Here is a 14,613-nt window from a genome sequence, read left to right as displayed (position 1 = left end):
CTCCTCTGTGGTGTCTGGCAGTGGTCTGTAGTATGGAGCAGCCTCCTCTGTGGTGTCTGGCAGCGGTCTGTAATATGAGGCAGCCTCCTTTGTGGTGTCTGGCAGTGTGGTGTGTAGTATTGAGCAGCCTCCTGGGACTACATTTCCCGGCGTGCCCTCTGGTGGTGCTGGAACCACGTGGTGCGCTCTCGGGGGCGGGGCCGTGACGTCACGCTCCTGCATTCCCTATGTCAGGCTGGAGCTGTCGGCCGGTGTCAGGGAGCAGGCGGCAGGCTCTTCCGGGGGAACTCGCGGGACACTGCCCAGGTATGTACCCGCCCGTGCCCGGCGTCACCGGCACCTCACTCCCCGGCCTGAGGCCTGAGATGTGGGTGGTGGTTTAGCTGGACTCTGCCTCCATGTAGACGTGGCTGTGCCCGGCTGGGATGATCCTGCCCGCTGCTCCGCTCAGCACTCACCGGGCTCCGGTCCTCGCTTTGTTTACCCGGGGGTAAGTGGCAGCTGTGTGACCTTTGACCCTCCCTAAGATATGAGAATGGAGGGGTCCATGGTGAGGGGTGTAGTGTGCCCAGGAGAGCTCCCCCCCCTGCTGGGAGCAACATGGCAGCGCCCAGCCCTCACATCACTAAACTTTACTACTAACCCCAGAGTGTTATATCCTGAGCCCCCAGAGTGTTATACCCTGAGCCCCCAGAGTGTTATACCCTGAGCCCCCAGAGTGTTATATCCTGAGCCCCCAGAGTGTTATACCCTGAGCCCCCAGAGTGTTATATCCTGAGCCCCCACAGTGTTATATCCTGAGCCCCCAGAGTGTTATATCCTGAGCCCCCAGAGTGTTATACCCTGAGCCCCCAGAGTGTTATACCCTGAGCCCCCAGAGTGTTATACCCTGAGCCCCCAGAGTGTTATACCCTGAGCCCCCAGAGTGTTATACCCTGAGCCCCCAGAGTGTTATACCCTGAGCCCCCAGAGTGTTATATCCTGAGCCCCCAGAGTGTTATATCCTGAGCCCCCAGAGTGATATATCCTGAGCCCCCAGAGTGTTATATCCTGAGCCCCCAGAGTGTTATATCCTGAGCCCCCAGAGTGTTATATCCTGAGCCCCCAGAGTGTTATATCCTGAGCCCCCAGAGTGTTATATCCTGAGCCCCCAGAGTGTTATATCCTGAGCCCCCAGAGTGTTATATCCTGAGCCCCCAGAGTGTTATATCCTGAGCCCCCAGAGTGTTATATCCTGAGCCCCCAGAGTGTTATATCCTGAGCCCCCAGAGTGTTATACCCTGAGCCCCCATATTATTACTGTTATATCCTGAGCCCCCACAGTGTTATACCCTGAGCCCCCAGAGTGTTATACCCTGAGCCCCCATATTATTACTGTTATATCCTGAGCCCCCATATTATTACTGTTATATCCTGAGCCCCCAGAGTGTTATATCCTGAGCCCCCAGAGTGTTATATCCTGAGCCCCCAGAGTGTTATATCCTGAGCCCCCAGAGTGTTATATCCTGAGCCCCCAGAGTGTTATATCCTGAGCCCCCAGAGTGTTATATCCTGAGCCCCCAGAGTGTTATATCCTGAGCCCCCAGAGTGTTATATCCTGAGCCCCCAGAGTGTTATATCCTGAGCCCCCAGAGTGTTATATCCTGAGCCCCCAGAGTGTTATATCCTGAGCCCCCAGAGTGTTATATCCTGAGCCCCCAGAGTGTTATATCCTGAGCCCCCAGAGTGTTATATCCTGAGCCCCCAGAGTGTTATACCCTGAGCCCCCAGAGTGTTATACCCTGAGCCCCCAGAGTGTTATACCCTGAGCCCCCAGAGTGTTATACCCTGAGCCCCCAGAGTGTTATACCCTGAGCCCCCAGAGTGTTATACCCTGAGCCCCCAGAGTGTTATACCCTGAGCCCCCAGAGTGTTATACCCTGAGCCCCCAGAGTGTTATACCCTGAGCCCCCAGAGTGTTATACCCTGAGCCCCCAGAGTGTTATACCCTGAGCCCCCAGAGTGTTATACCCTGAGCCCCCAGAGTGTTATACCCTGAGCCCCCAGAGTGTTATACCCTGAGCCCCCAGAGTGTTATACCCTGAGCCCCCAGAGTGTTATACCCTGAGCCCCCAGAGTGTTATACCCTGAGCCCCCAGAGTGTTATACCCTGAGCCCCCAGAGTGTTATACCCTGAGCCCCCAGAGTGTTATACCCTGAGCCCCCAGAGTGTTATACCCTGAGCCCCCAGAGTGTTATACCCTGAGCCCCCAGAGTGTTATACCCTGAGCCCCCAGAGTGTTATACCCTGAGCCCCCAGAGTGTTATACCCTGAGCCCCCAGAGTGTTATACCCTGAGCCCCCAGAGTGTTATACCCTGAGCCCCCAGAGTGTTATACCCTGAGCCCCCATATTATTACTGTGTTATATCCTGAGCCCCCACAATGTTATATCCTGAGCCCCCATATTACTGTGTTACATCCTGAGCCCCCATATTATTACTGTGTTATATCCTGAGCCCCCATATTACTGTGTTATATCCTGAGCCCCCATATTACTGTGTTATATCCTGAGCCCCCATATTACTGTGTTATATCCTGAGCCCCCATATTACTGTGTTACATCCTGAGCCCCCATATTACTGTGTTACATCTTGAGCCCCAACAATGTTATATCCTGAGCCCCCCTAATATTACTGTTACACCCTGAGCCCCCCTAATATTACTGTTACACCCTGAGCCCCCATATTATTACTAGGTTACATCCTGAGCCCCCATATTATTACTAGGTTGCATCCTGAGCCCCATATTATTACTAGGTTGCATCCTGAGCCCCCATATTATTACTAGGTTGCATCCTGAGCCCCCATATTATTACTAGGTTGCATCCTGAGCCCCCATATTATTACTAGGTTGCATCCTGAGCCCCCATATTATTACTAGGTTGCATCCTGAGCCCCCATATTATTACTAGGTTGCATCCTGAGCCCCCATATTATTACTAGGTTGCATCCTGAGCCCCCATGTTATTACTAGGTTGCATCCTGAGCCCCCATATTATTACTGTTGCATCCTGAGCCCCCATATTACTAGGTTACATCCCGAGCCCCAGTGTTACCTCGTCCCGCCCCGAGCCCTGCAGTGTTACCGCGTCCCGCCCCGAGCCCTGCAGTGTTACCGCGTCCTGCTGCGAGCCCCGCAGTGTTACCGTGTCCCGTCCCGCGCCCCACAGTGTTACCACGTCCTGCTGCGAGCCCCGCAGTGTTACCGCGTCCCGTCCCGAGCCCCGCAGTGTTACCGCGTCCCGTCCCGAGCCCCGCAGTGTTACCGCGTCCCGTCCCGAGCCCCGCAGTGTTACCGCGTCCCGTCCCGAGCCCCGCAGTGTTACCGCGTCCCGTCCCGAGCCCCGCAGTGTTACCGCGTCCCGTCCCGAGCCCCGCAGTGTTACCGCGTCCCGTCCCGAGCCCCGCAGTGTTACCGCGTCCCGTCCCGAGACCCCTGTTGCTTTCCAATCTGCATTGTATTGCTCTGTTGCCATTAAAGTTGATGGCATGCCTTTGTTACAACCTGATTCTGGGCTGCAACTTTGTTGTGGTTTGTGTTACATAGGGCACTTTAGTTGTGATTTCAGTGACATAGGGCGACTTTGTTGAGAACCATGAGAACTTTTTTGTGATGTCTCTGTAGCAATTTTAGCCCCTTGGTGCAAACTTATTGCAATCCTATCCCTGTGTTCTGTACCGATACTTCAACTTTGTCGCCATTGTAGACCCATATCGCAACATTGTTGTTTCCTGATCCCTATAATGCTATACAAGTGTTAGCTATTGATGGTCACCATGTTGTGCACAGGGCTGGCCATGGTGCCCACCTCTTTCCAAGACCCATGGGAGCAGACAGCTATACTGGGGCAGGATTTGTCACGTTAGGACATGGGTCTCCAAACTGCGGCTGTTGCAAAACTACAATTCCCATCATGCCTGGATAGCCGAATCCAAATCTTTAGCTGTCGAGGCATGATGGGAGTTGTGGTTTCACAACAGCTGGAGGGCCGCAGTTTGGAGACCCATGCTCTAGAGCCTCAGCTGAATGTTCATTGTAGACTATCCGTCATCCTATCAGGGTTTACTGGACATATACAACACCAGGGGGTACCCAGACCCCCAATACTCTGACCAATGGGTCCATACTTTATGTACTCCTGATTCCACCACCCCCTTTTTAGAATGTAGCACTGGAGCTATTGTGTCAGATGCTTCTTGCCCCTTTAATTTTAGAGGGGTAATAGTCTAAGGAGGTCTCTCCACCATAGAGAGGGTCGCCCCATAGGAATCTGGGGTCTTCTCTTCTTAGTAAAGAAACTTTTTGGCAGTTTAGCCCTCCCAACTCCATCATCTTTTGGCAGTCTGAAAAGTTATATAAAGTTGTAAAACTTATTATAGTGATTAAACTCTATGTCCATAAGGTTGAAGCCCCCCTGGTGGCAGATACCCTGCTCATTTGAATGTTATTTCCCATGAATCATTGCCTCTAAGTCTCCATAATGAGGGCCAGTCCTCTCTATGCTGTATATCAGGGATGGGGAACCGAAGGCTTTGGCTGTCCAGGCATGATGGGAATTGTAGTTTTGCAACAGCTGGAGGGCCGAAGGTTCCCCATCCCTGCTGTATATCTAGGGCAGAGTCCTCCAGCGGTTTCAGAACTACAACTCCCATCCTGCCCTGATACCCAAAGAGTAATGGGACTTGTAGCCTTGCAACAGTTCATATGTTTGCTCTTTTCCTTCCATTGTTGACAGCTTGTTGTCTAGGTTACCGACCACCACTCTGCTCTAAAAGCTCGTGTGTTTAGATGGCTACAGTGTAGCTGTAAATAAATATAGGGGGAGATTTATCAAACATGGTGTAAAGGTAAACTGGCTCAGTTGCCCCTAGCAACCAATCAGATTCCACCTTTCATTTTCCAAAGAGTCTGTGAGGAATGAGAGGTGGAATCTGATTGGTTGCTAGGGGCAACTGGGCCAGTTTCACTTTACACCATGTTTGATAAATCTCCACCATAGTGTATATATACTGTATAATATATAAATATCTATACTATAACTAAAAATACACCAGCCAGACCGCTGCTTTTAAAGCAGAGCTGTGGTCTGTAACCTAGACAACAAGCTGTCCACAATGGAGCAGCATATCAGGAGGTGGAGGCACATTTACTAATTGGATGTGTTTGCAAAAATATTGACAAGTCCTAAAGTATATTAGTGGAGATGGGAATACCCCTTTAATGGTTTGTTCACATGTTCAGGATCTGCAGCCAATTTGACGGCACATATTTGATGCTGCAGATGTCAGGGGTATTCCACTCAAACATAACTTTTGTTGCTGCCCATGATGAGAATAACAATTCCTTCCATACTTGTTATTATCTATTCAGTCTCCTTCTCCCAGTTCTGAGCTGCTGCTTTCTGCTTAAGACACAAAAATCTGTGTGTGAGCTCTCTGTCTCCCCCCCCTCCCTTCTCAGAGGGCTGATGTAAACAAGTAACATTGTAGCTCATTGTAACTTGACCTCAGGATAACCCTCCCAGCATTACAAAGAAGCAACAATGCTGCTGTCTCAGAAGGGAGGGGAGAGGAGTGGGGGGAGACAAAGAGAAAAGCTCACACACAGATTTTTGTGTCTTCAGCAGAAAGCAGCAGCTCAGAACTGGGGGAGGAGACTGAATAGATAATAACAAGTATGGAAGAAATTGTTAGTCTCACCATGAGCAGCAACATACAAAAGTTATGTTTGAGCGGAGTAACCCTTTAATGACTGAACACAGATCCTGTACATGTGAACGTACCGTTAAGGAGTGAGCACTGGAGCCGCCATTACTCCTGGTCGGGCTGTAGTATAGAGGGTGTTGGCGCTGACCTCTGTACCAGCATTGTCACCCGAGGCCGCTGGGCCAGTTGCTAAGCAGCTGCGGAAATTCGCTCCTGTGTTGCTTAGCACGCTGAGCGCCTGCATACCCTCTGGTTTTTGCTGCCGTTTCCCATTTAAAGGTACAGATGCCAGAGTATGAAAAACTGCTGCGGCAAGGGGGTATATGGTGCCTACCAGGACATTGATATACATGTAACGCTGTATTATTTGGTTGGAGGGTATGGCGTGCTCCAGCTGTTGCAGGACTACAATTCCCATCATGCCTAGACAGCTAAAGTTTTGGCTCTCCTGGCATGATGGGAATCATAGTTAGGTTGGACACCACTGGGTATAGGTGCTCTGTTCATGTCTTATTGGATAGACTGGGAATCATGGGCAACACCTTACCATAGATCAGGGGTAGGGAACCTTGGCTTCTCCAGCTGTTGCAAAACTACAACTCCCATCATGCCTGGACAGCCAAAGCTAAAGCTTTGGCTGTCCAGGCATGATGGGAGTTGTAGTTTTGCAACAGCTGGAGAAGCCAAGGTTTCCTACCCCTGCCATAGATAGAAGAGGATCATGGTGGCCTTGGTGGTTCCCATTCTTTTAACTATTCGGTGGCCAGAATCTGCATTGACAAACATAATGGGGGTGGGGAATCAGCTCCAGGGTCATGAAGGGGAAATAATCAGTAGACCTGGGTGATAAAGTCTCATAGTAAAGGGGCCCATACACATTAGATGAGTCTGCTGAATTTGTCAATTTGGGCAGGACCGGCCCACCATTATATATGGAGGAGTCCTGACTCCTATATTGGGGTGTCCCTTGTATATACATATATAATAGACCCGATAGTGTTCCTGTAATCCAGTATTACTGGGTCCTAACATGGCTGGCATGTGTTATATGTATCCCGAGCGTCACCATAGATCAGAGATGTAAGACCCACAGCTCTCCAGCTGAGGCAAAACTACAACTCCCAGCATGCCTGGACCCCCTTTGTCTATCCAGGCTTGATGGAAATGGTGGTATGCCAACATCTGGAGTTCTGATCTGAGGCAGGTTATTAGTTATATGTAGATGATATAAGGTTTGGTTCCAATATTTAGCGTTTCCAGGCTGTGAGGGGTTAAGCAGGCTCCGTGACCCGTCTACTATTAGAGCCAGGTATTCCCTGTCAGGCTGCCATCCAGCGCCCGTTCATTGCCGGTGGAGCCGTCCGCAGCGTACATGGCTACAGAAGCTAAATATACCCGGGGATATCAGTATCTAAGGCTGCAGGGGGTGTTGTGCCCATTAGAGAGAGTGGCATGGCAGCCAGGCGGCGGCGATGCCTTTGTTGTCGGGATGGATGAGTGTATTGGGAATATACCCGGGATCTGCCTGTGCCGCACTCCCTCTTACTATCCTGGCATTGTTGTGTTGCCAGGAAAGAGATGTCTGCACCCGGTGCCATGAGCGATGCCAGTGCCCCAGCACCTGCCAGGCTTAACGCTGGAGACTGGCATAGTAAGATGCTGCTCCTCACTCATCCCCCATCCCTTCCAGCTGCCGCCTACAAAGGAAATTACAATTTTATTTTTTTTTGGCTCTAAACCTACATTTTTCTTTCCTTTTTAAATGTATTGTTCTTTTTAGTACAGTTAAATAGTATTTTTAATATTGTACCATTCCTCTGCTGCTCCTCCTGGTAGAGTATAGAATAGACAGACAGCTGGGTGTTACCGTTTTTGGTAGGATGTGTCCACACGTTCTTTGACGCAGTTACATACATGCAGGATTTTGGTCCGTTTGTTAAACATTTAAAGGGGTGAAAAAAAAAAATTCTTTTAGATTAAAGGGGTACTCCGGCGGGGGGGGTCACTTTTTTTGATGGGACCGGGGAGGGGGTGGCTGAGGAAAAAGACGTCCACTCACCTCCCCGGTTCCAGCAGCGGGTCCCACATCGCGGCGCTCCGGTTCCCGGCCGCTTCCTGGTGTCTGACGCCGCCCGTGACGCTACGTCTCACGTCCGCTTAACCGCTCAGTGAAGGAGGCGGGATCCGTATCAAGTCTGCTCAGATCCCGTCTCCTTCACTGAATGGCTGAGCGGACCTGAGACGTAGCATCTCGGGCGGCATCAGACACCAGGAAGCGGCCGGGGACCGGGCACCGGCGCGCCGCAATGCGGGACCCGCTGCTGGAACCGGGGAGGTGAGTGGACGTCTTTTTCCTCAGCCACCCCCTCCCTGGTCCCATCAAAAAAGTGCCCCCCCCCCCCCCCGCCGGAGTACCCCTTTAACTGGTGTCAGAAAGTTATACAGATTTGTAATGCTGCGTTTACACGGAACGATTATCGCACGAATTTGCATGATAACGATCGAATTCGAAAGTTTTGATCTTACAACATGCTCTTAAATCGTCCTTCGTCGTTCACAAAAAATTCGCAGATCGTTCAGTGTAAACAGTCGTTCACCGATTTTAACCTATGTGTGAGATAGGCTTAAGTGATCGCAAAACGATTTTTCCGTACGATATATCGTTCCGTCTAAACGCTGATCGGGACTTCGGAATCGTTAATCGTACGATCGGGCGAATTATCGCTCCGTGTAAACGCAGCATAATTCACTTCTATTTAAAAAATCTCCTGTCTTCCATCCATTAGCACGGGTTTACAGCCACAAGTAGTAGTTTCCCCCAAAAAACTGGTCCCAGCAAGTGCCAGAGATTTGAAATTGACTTCTATCTCGCCTTCCTATACTTATCAGCTGCTGTATGTCCTGCAGGAAGTGGTATATTTTCCCCAGTCTGACACAGTGCTCTCTGCTGCCACCTCTGTCCATGTCAGGAACTGTCCAGAGCAGGAGAGGTTTTCTATGGGGATTTGTTACTGCTCTGGGAAGTTCCTGACATGGATAGAGGTGACAGCAGAGAGCACAATCTAGATTCCAAATTTTTTGGAGTATATGAGGAAACTCAGACAAACCCAGGAAGAACAAACAAACTCCCTGCAGATCTTCTTTGTGCGATTTGAACCCTGGACCTCAATGCTGCAGGGTAAGAGTGCCGACCACCGAGCCAACTTGCTGCCCAAATCAGGCAAAAAAAAAAAAGCATGTCAATTAATTTTATGGCTATGTTCACACAACATGCTTTTTATGAAAAGAACAGTCGTTTTCAATTTACTCAACGGCCGTTCTTTACAGAGTGAGGTCAATGCAAACAACACGCAATGTATTGAACACTGGTCGTTGTTTGCTACGGCATTCGAAATAATGATCAATAATTGACAGTAATTTTAATTATTTCCCGGCGTTGTCTATAGACTTCAATGCAATTTTTATTTAAAACGACGGCCTCCAAAAATACTTTTTTTTGTTTTTTTTTATGCTTCAAAATTTTAGCAGCGATGGTGTGTGAACGTATCCTCAAAATAAGTTTCAAAGTTGCGAAAAAATATATGTATCCAAAACATACATGTCCATTCAGATTGGATAGAGGTTGGGGTATTAAGGGACACACCCACTTGACAAGCCGAATGTTAACGCCCAGTTGTCAATTAAAATATTTCTATAAATAAAAAGGTTCCATAGTATTGTTATTTCATGATTGTCAAGTATGTATATTTTGTTTATAGACATAAGGGGGGGGGTCCTCTTTGTGTATAGTAAAGGGGACTTACCAGGAAATAACTCGCTCATCACTTACAGCAGGGATTCACCTGTCCCATAGATTTTAATAATGTAGGGGGGGTCCCTGTGGTCATGACCTCAATGGTTACACACGACCCTGAGTTTGTGATGAGTGTCCTTCATGGGACGACCCCTTTAATCTACTTTATTTCCCGCCTAACCTCAGTGGCAGCCTCTGTAGGACCTGCATCTATAGGACAGGCTGGGAATACTCAATTGAAGGGGATTTCAATTTGTTTTATTTTATTGTATTTATGGGCTATCAATATCAGATTGGTGAGGAGGGTCTGACACCCCACTGATCAGCTGTTTGCTGGAGCTGATCACATATATACAGTGAACAGAGATGGAAACGGACAGCGCCGTACATTGTGTGGTGGCCATACTAAGTAACTGCAGCTCAGCTTATGTTTACTTCAATGGGCAAACCGCTGGTCCGCAGGGCTTCGGACCCGCTGATCTGACCTATACTTACTATAAACCATGAATATAAAATAGTTTCAAAATCCCCCTTTAAATCTCCCATGTGAGGAGATGCTGTATGTAGATATAGTAGAGACGTCCTTGGCTCGTGCACAGCTGCGGTTACGTTGCGTTGTACAGGAATGAATGAATGTTCATTCAGGCCGTATAGATCTTTCCTACAAGGTCAAACGCTTTATTCACAGCCAGACAATGGCCGGTCACTGTCTCTCTACGTGGAAAGTAACGGTTGCTGCTGGTTCTTTCTCTATAGAATTCTTCCTTTAGAAGATCTCTGCTTGCTGTTAGTGAATGGGATTATGGAAACTTAAAGGGGTTGTTCACCATTTTTTTTATTTTTCAAATCAACAGGTCCCAGCAAGTGCCAGAGATTTGTAATTTACTTCTAATAAAAAAAACCTCCAGTCTTACACTACTTATCAGCTGCTGTATGTCGTGCAGGAAGTGGTGTATTCTCTCCAGTCTGACACAGTGCTCTCTGCTGCCACCTCTGTCCATGTCAGGAACTGTCCAGAGTAGTAGCAAATCCCCATTGAAAACCTCTCCTGCTCTGGACAGTTTCTGACACGGACAGAGGTGGCAGCAGAGAGCACTGTGTAAAAAACACCACTTCCTGCAGGAAAAACAGCAGCTGATAAGTACTGGAAAACTTTTTCTAATAGAAGTAAATTTCAAATCTCTGGCACTTGCTGGGAGCAGTTTTTTTTTTTTGCGAACCAATCCTTTAGGGTATAAACACACACACCGTATACGCAGCGTAGCGCAGCAGATACGCAGCAGATTAGATCTAAATAACTGAAAACAGCATCAAATCTGCTGCGTATCTGCTGCGTATACGGTGTGTGTGTTTGTGCCCTAAGGGTGCGTTCACACCTACAGGATCTGTAGCAGATTTGATGGCGCAGATTTGAAGCTGCAGATTCAAAGCAAAGCAATTCTAGGCCATCAAATCTGCTGCAGATCCTGTACGTGTGAACGCACCCTTAATGTGGCTACAACCATCCTTTGTCAGGGCATGATGGGAGTTGTAGTTTTGCTGCAGGTTGGGGAGCACCTCTTTAGGGGGTCTGCATGCAGATTAACCATCACCTGCGCCCCCTACGCTGATCTGGGAAGACACAAGGGTCTTCTATTCAGGTCTATAGAATTTAATAGGACCCCCACCCCAGATCTTGGTGCTTATCCTGGACTCCTATACACAACCATGGTTGGGGCTTGGCTGCCATTGTCCTCTGTAATTGCAGGTTTGCTGTATTATTGGTGAGAAGCGATGGAGGCAGCCGCCTTTGAACTTTTATGGTAAGTTATATTCCACTCAAGATGAGGAGCGTCCTGTGACTCCCATCCTCCTCCGGATGCCTGGTGTAGCCTCATAAAGTATAGACTGATAGGTGATAACGTTGTCATGTAGTGAATAGCGAGTGCAGCTCTGGGGTATAATACAGGATGTCACTCAGGATAAGTAATGTAATGTATGTGCACAGTGACCCCACCAGCAGAATAGTGAGTGCAGCTCTGGAGTATAATACAGGATGTAACTCAGGATCAGTACAGGATAAGTAATGTAATGTATGTACACAGTGACCCCACTAGCAGAATAGTGAGTGCAGCTCTGGAGAATAATACAGGATGTAACTCAGGATCAGTACAGGATAAGTAATGTAATGTATGTACACAGTGACCCCACTAGCAGAATAGTGAGTGCAGCTCTGGAGAATAAGGCCATATTCACACGTTCCGTAATTTACGGATCCGTATTTCCGTATCCGAGTTAGTGCACATTGAAGTCTATTGGGCTATTCACACGATCAGTAGCAGAAATGGATGAAAATCAATCCGTAAAAAAAAAAGGACATGTCCTAGTGCGGACCGGGTGCGGACCCAGATTTTTTCACGGATGCTCTCATTGACATCAATTGTCTACGGATTGTTTGCGGATTGCAACATGTTTGGCATCCGTATTTCCGTAGAAAAATATGGATAACTCATGCTCCTATTGTGCACAGCAGTATATAGAAGTGCTGGGATCTATAGTTCTCCGGATCTCCGGGCGGACAGCTGACGGAATTCCGCGGACATTTTCCGCGAGAATTCCTCAGTCTGAACCTGCGGCTGCATCAGACCCCCTCCTGCGGCTGCATCAGACCCCCTCCTGCATCATCAGACCCCCTCTGCGGCATCAGACCCCCTCTGCGGCATCAGACCCCCTCTGCGGCATCAGACCCCCTCCGGCGGCATCATCAGACCTCCTCTGCGGCGGCATCAGACCCCCTCCTGCATCATCAGACCCCCTCTGCGGCATCAGACCCCCTCCTGCGGCATCATCAGACCCCTCCTGCGGTAAGGATGCGATCTCCTATGCGATCCTCCTGTGCCGTTCTGCCTTCAGTGCTCTTAATTGATTCATTGATACTTTCCTAACCACATAGTAAACACCAATTTATTGAGCTAATTGGTAATGATGATTGGCAGCTGGGCTACAAAGGTACAAGTACCAATTACCTCAATAAATTGGGGTGTTGATTGTAAACACAGCGCCACACCTGTCCTCAGGTTGTCTGTGTCATTACAACGCTGCTCTATTCACTTTAATGGAACTGAACTGCAATACCCCACTCAACCTGAGGACAAGTGTGGCACTGTTTCTGGAAGAAAGTAGCCTTTATTTAACGGGGTATTCCCATGTAGGACCTTTATGGCGTATTCAAAGGAATGAGTGTCATTAAAAGTTTACTGTCCCTTTAAGAAGCCTCTCAGACTGTTCATGCTGCCGGAGTAGGTATACTAGAGTATATCAGTATTGGTATACAGTACTAGACCTATACCACCCTATACCTAGCATCCAGAGCAGACGCATGGGAGCGCCAGCACATCTGTCACATAGCATCAGAGTGAGAAGGTGTCCGCCCCGTTCAGCTGAATGGGAGCATTGTCCATACAATAATGCTGTCACAGCTAAGCGCTCCACATCTGACAGGCGTGCCCTGGTGGGACAGGCTGCAGATTTGTCTGGTGTGTTAGGAGGCTGCGGGGGAATGAAGCCTTTTGTTGGCTGTCTGCGGCTGCACCACCTCATCCAGCGGTGATGGGAGCCGCGCTGTGACATCTGCATGGGCTGTGATCTGCTACGGAGGAGCCGCAGCGCTCTCGTCTCCTGCATTGTCCTCTAGGAACAAAGCATAGGAATGAAAACCCTTATAACCAATTAGTCGTTATCCAGGATTAGAAAAAGAGGAGAGGTCCTGTTTCTGGAAGAAAGCAGCCATGTTTTTCTAAGTCTGGACAACCCCTTTAAGTGAAGGGATTTCGCTTGCGTTTGCATAAAATATTTGTCACTTTGGAGTTTTTTGTTTTTTTTTTGCTGTCAAGGAATGGGAACACGTATGTGATTAACCTTATCCCAAAAATAAAGCATTAAAGGGGAACTCCAGCAATCTTTTTCCTTTCAAATCAACTGAATATAGATTTGTAATTTACTGCTGATTAAAAATCTCCAGTCTCCCAGTACTTATCAGCTGCTGTATGTTCTGCATAAAGTGGTGTATTCTTTCCGGTCTGACGCAGTGCTCTCTGCTGCCATCTTGGTCCATGTCAAAAACTGTCCAGAGTAGCAGCAAATCCCCATAGAAAACCCCTCCTGCTCTGGACAGTTCCTGACATGGACAGAAGTGGCAGCAGAGACCACTGCATCAGACTGGAAAGAATACACCACTTCCTGCAGGACATACAGCAGCTGATAAGTACAGGAAGACTGGAGATTTTTAAATAGAAGTAAATTACAAATTTGTATAACTTTCTGGTACCAATTGATTTGAAATATAAAAAAACTGTGCTCAATAACAGCCACTAGTGAACTATGGTTGTGGGTGGCTCATGCCATTTTGCATAATTAATGCTCACATTATCTGACAGCAAGCAGAGGTCTTAAAAAGCATTAGAAATTTGATAATTTTAGTATATATGTGCTTTTTTTAGTTAGGTTTAATCAAGCTTTCTGGCAATTTTATGGCAAGGGTTACCAAGCCCTGGTAAAATGATGGACTGGCAGCCGTCACAGAGAGAGACGTGGTCTCCTGGACCATCCCTGATACCCAAGGTTTGCAGACAATAGGCGGGTTAGCAGGCTGGATTGTACAGAGCAGGTCTGGCACCCGTAGCCCATGCGCTGCCAGCGTCTGACTCCTCGCATGTTGCCGTCCTTTGTTTCGAGTCCTGGTCCTGGCAGCCGGCCAGCTGTCCCCTGATGTTGGAGTGATGTGAATTCAGCGACAGCGTTGTCTCTTTGTTCAGAGTAAAATGACGGCTTCCTGCTACCAGCCTTCTGTCTTGCAGGGATGTTCTCGCTGGAGGCTGCGGTGGTGGGAATTTTGTTAAAGGGGTTATCCAGTGCTACAAAAACATGGCCACTTTCTTTTAGAGACAGCACCACTCTTGTCTCCAGTTTAGGTGCGTTTTGCAATTAAGCTCCATTCACTTCAATGGAACTGAGCAGCAAAACCCCACCCAAGCTGGAGTTGATCCAGAGGCAAAGAAAATCCAAAAAAGAACTGTCTGATATAGTTGTCTGTCCT

At 48.4% G+C, this 14,613-nt stretch overlaps 1 protein-coding gene across 3 annotated transcripts in view; it reads left to right on the top strand.

The window, feature by feature from the left end:
• The first annotated feature begins 201 nt into the window (after positions 1-201).
• CTIF (cap binding complex dependent translation initiation factor) overlaps positions 202-14,613 on the top strand; it is a 147,016-nt gene continuing 132,604 nt past the window's right edge. Inside the window, exons 1-2 of one of the 3 annotated variants that reach the window (XM_069963212.1) lie at positions 202-306; positions 11,287-11,341. The gene's annotated coding sequence lies outside the window, so the exon portion shown is untranslated. The other 2 variants (XM_069963210.1, XM_069963211.1) reach the window with 2 other exon arrangements.

Source organism: Dendropsophus ebraccatus, chromosome 3 (genome assembly GCF_027789765.1).
Source record: "Dendropsophus ebraccatus isolate aDenEbr1 chromosome 3, aDenEbr1.pat, whole genome shotgun sequence".
Classification (NCBI taxonomy): Eukaryota; Metazoa; Chordata; class Amphibia; order Anura; family Hylidae; genus Dendropsophus; species Dendropsophus ebraccatus.
The sequence above is the reverse complement of the archived record's forward strand: the minus strand, read 5'-3'. Positions and strand labels throughout refer to the sequence as shown.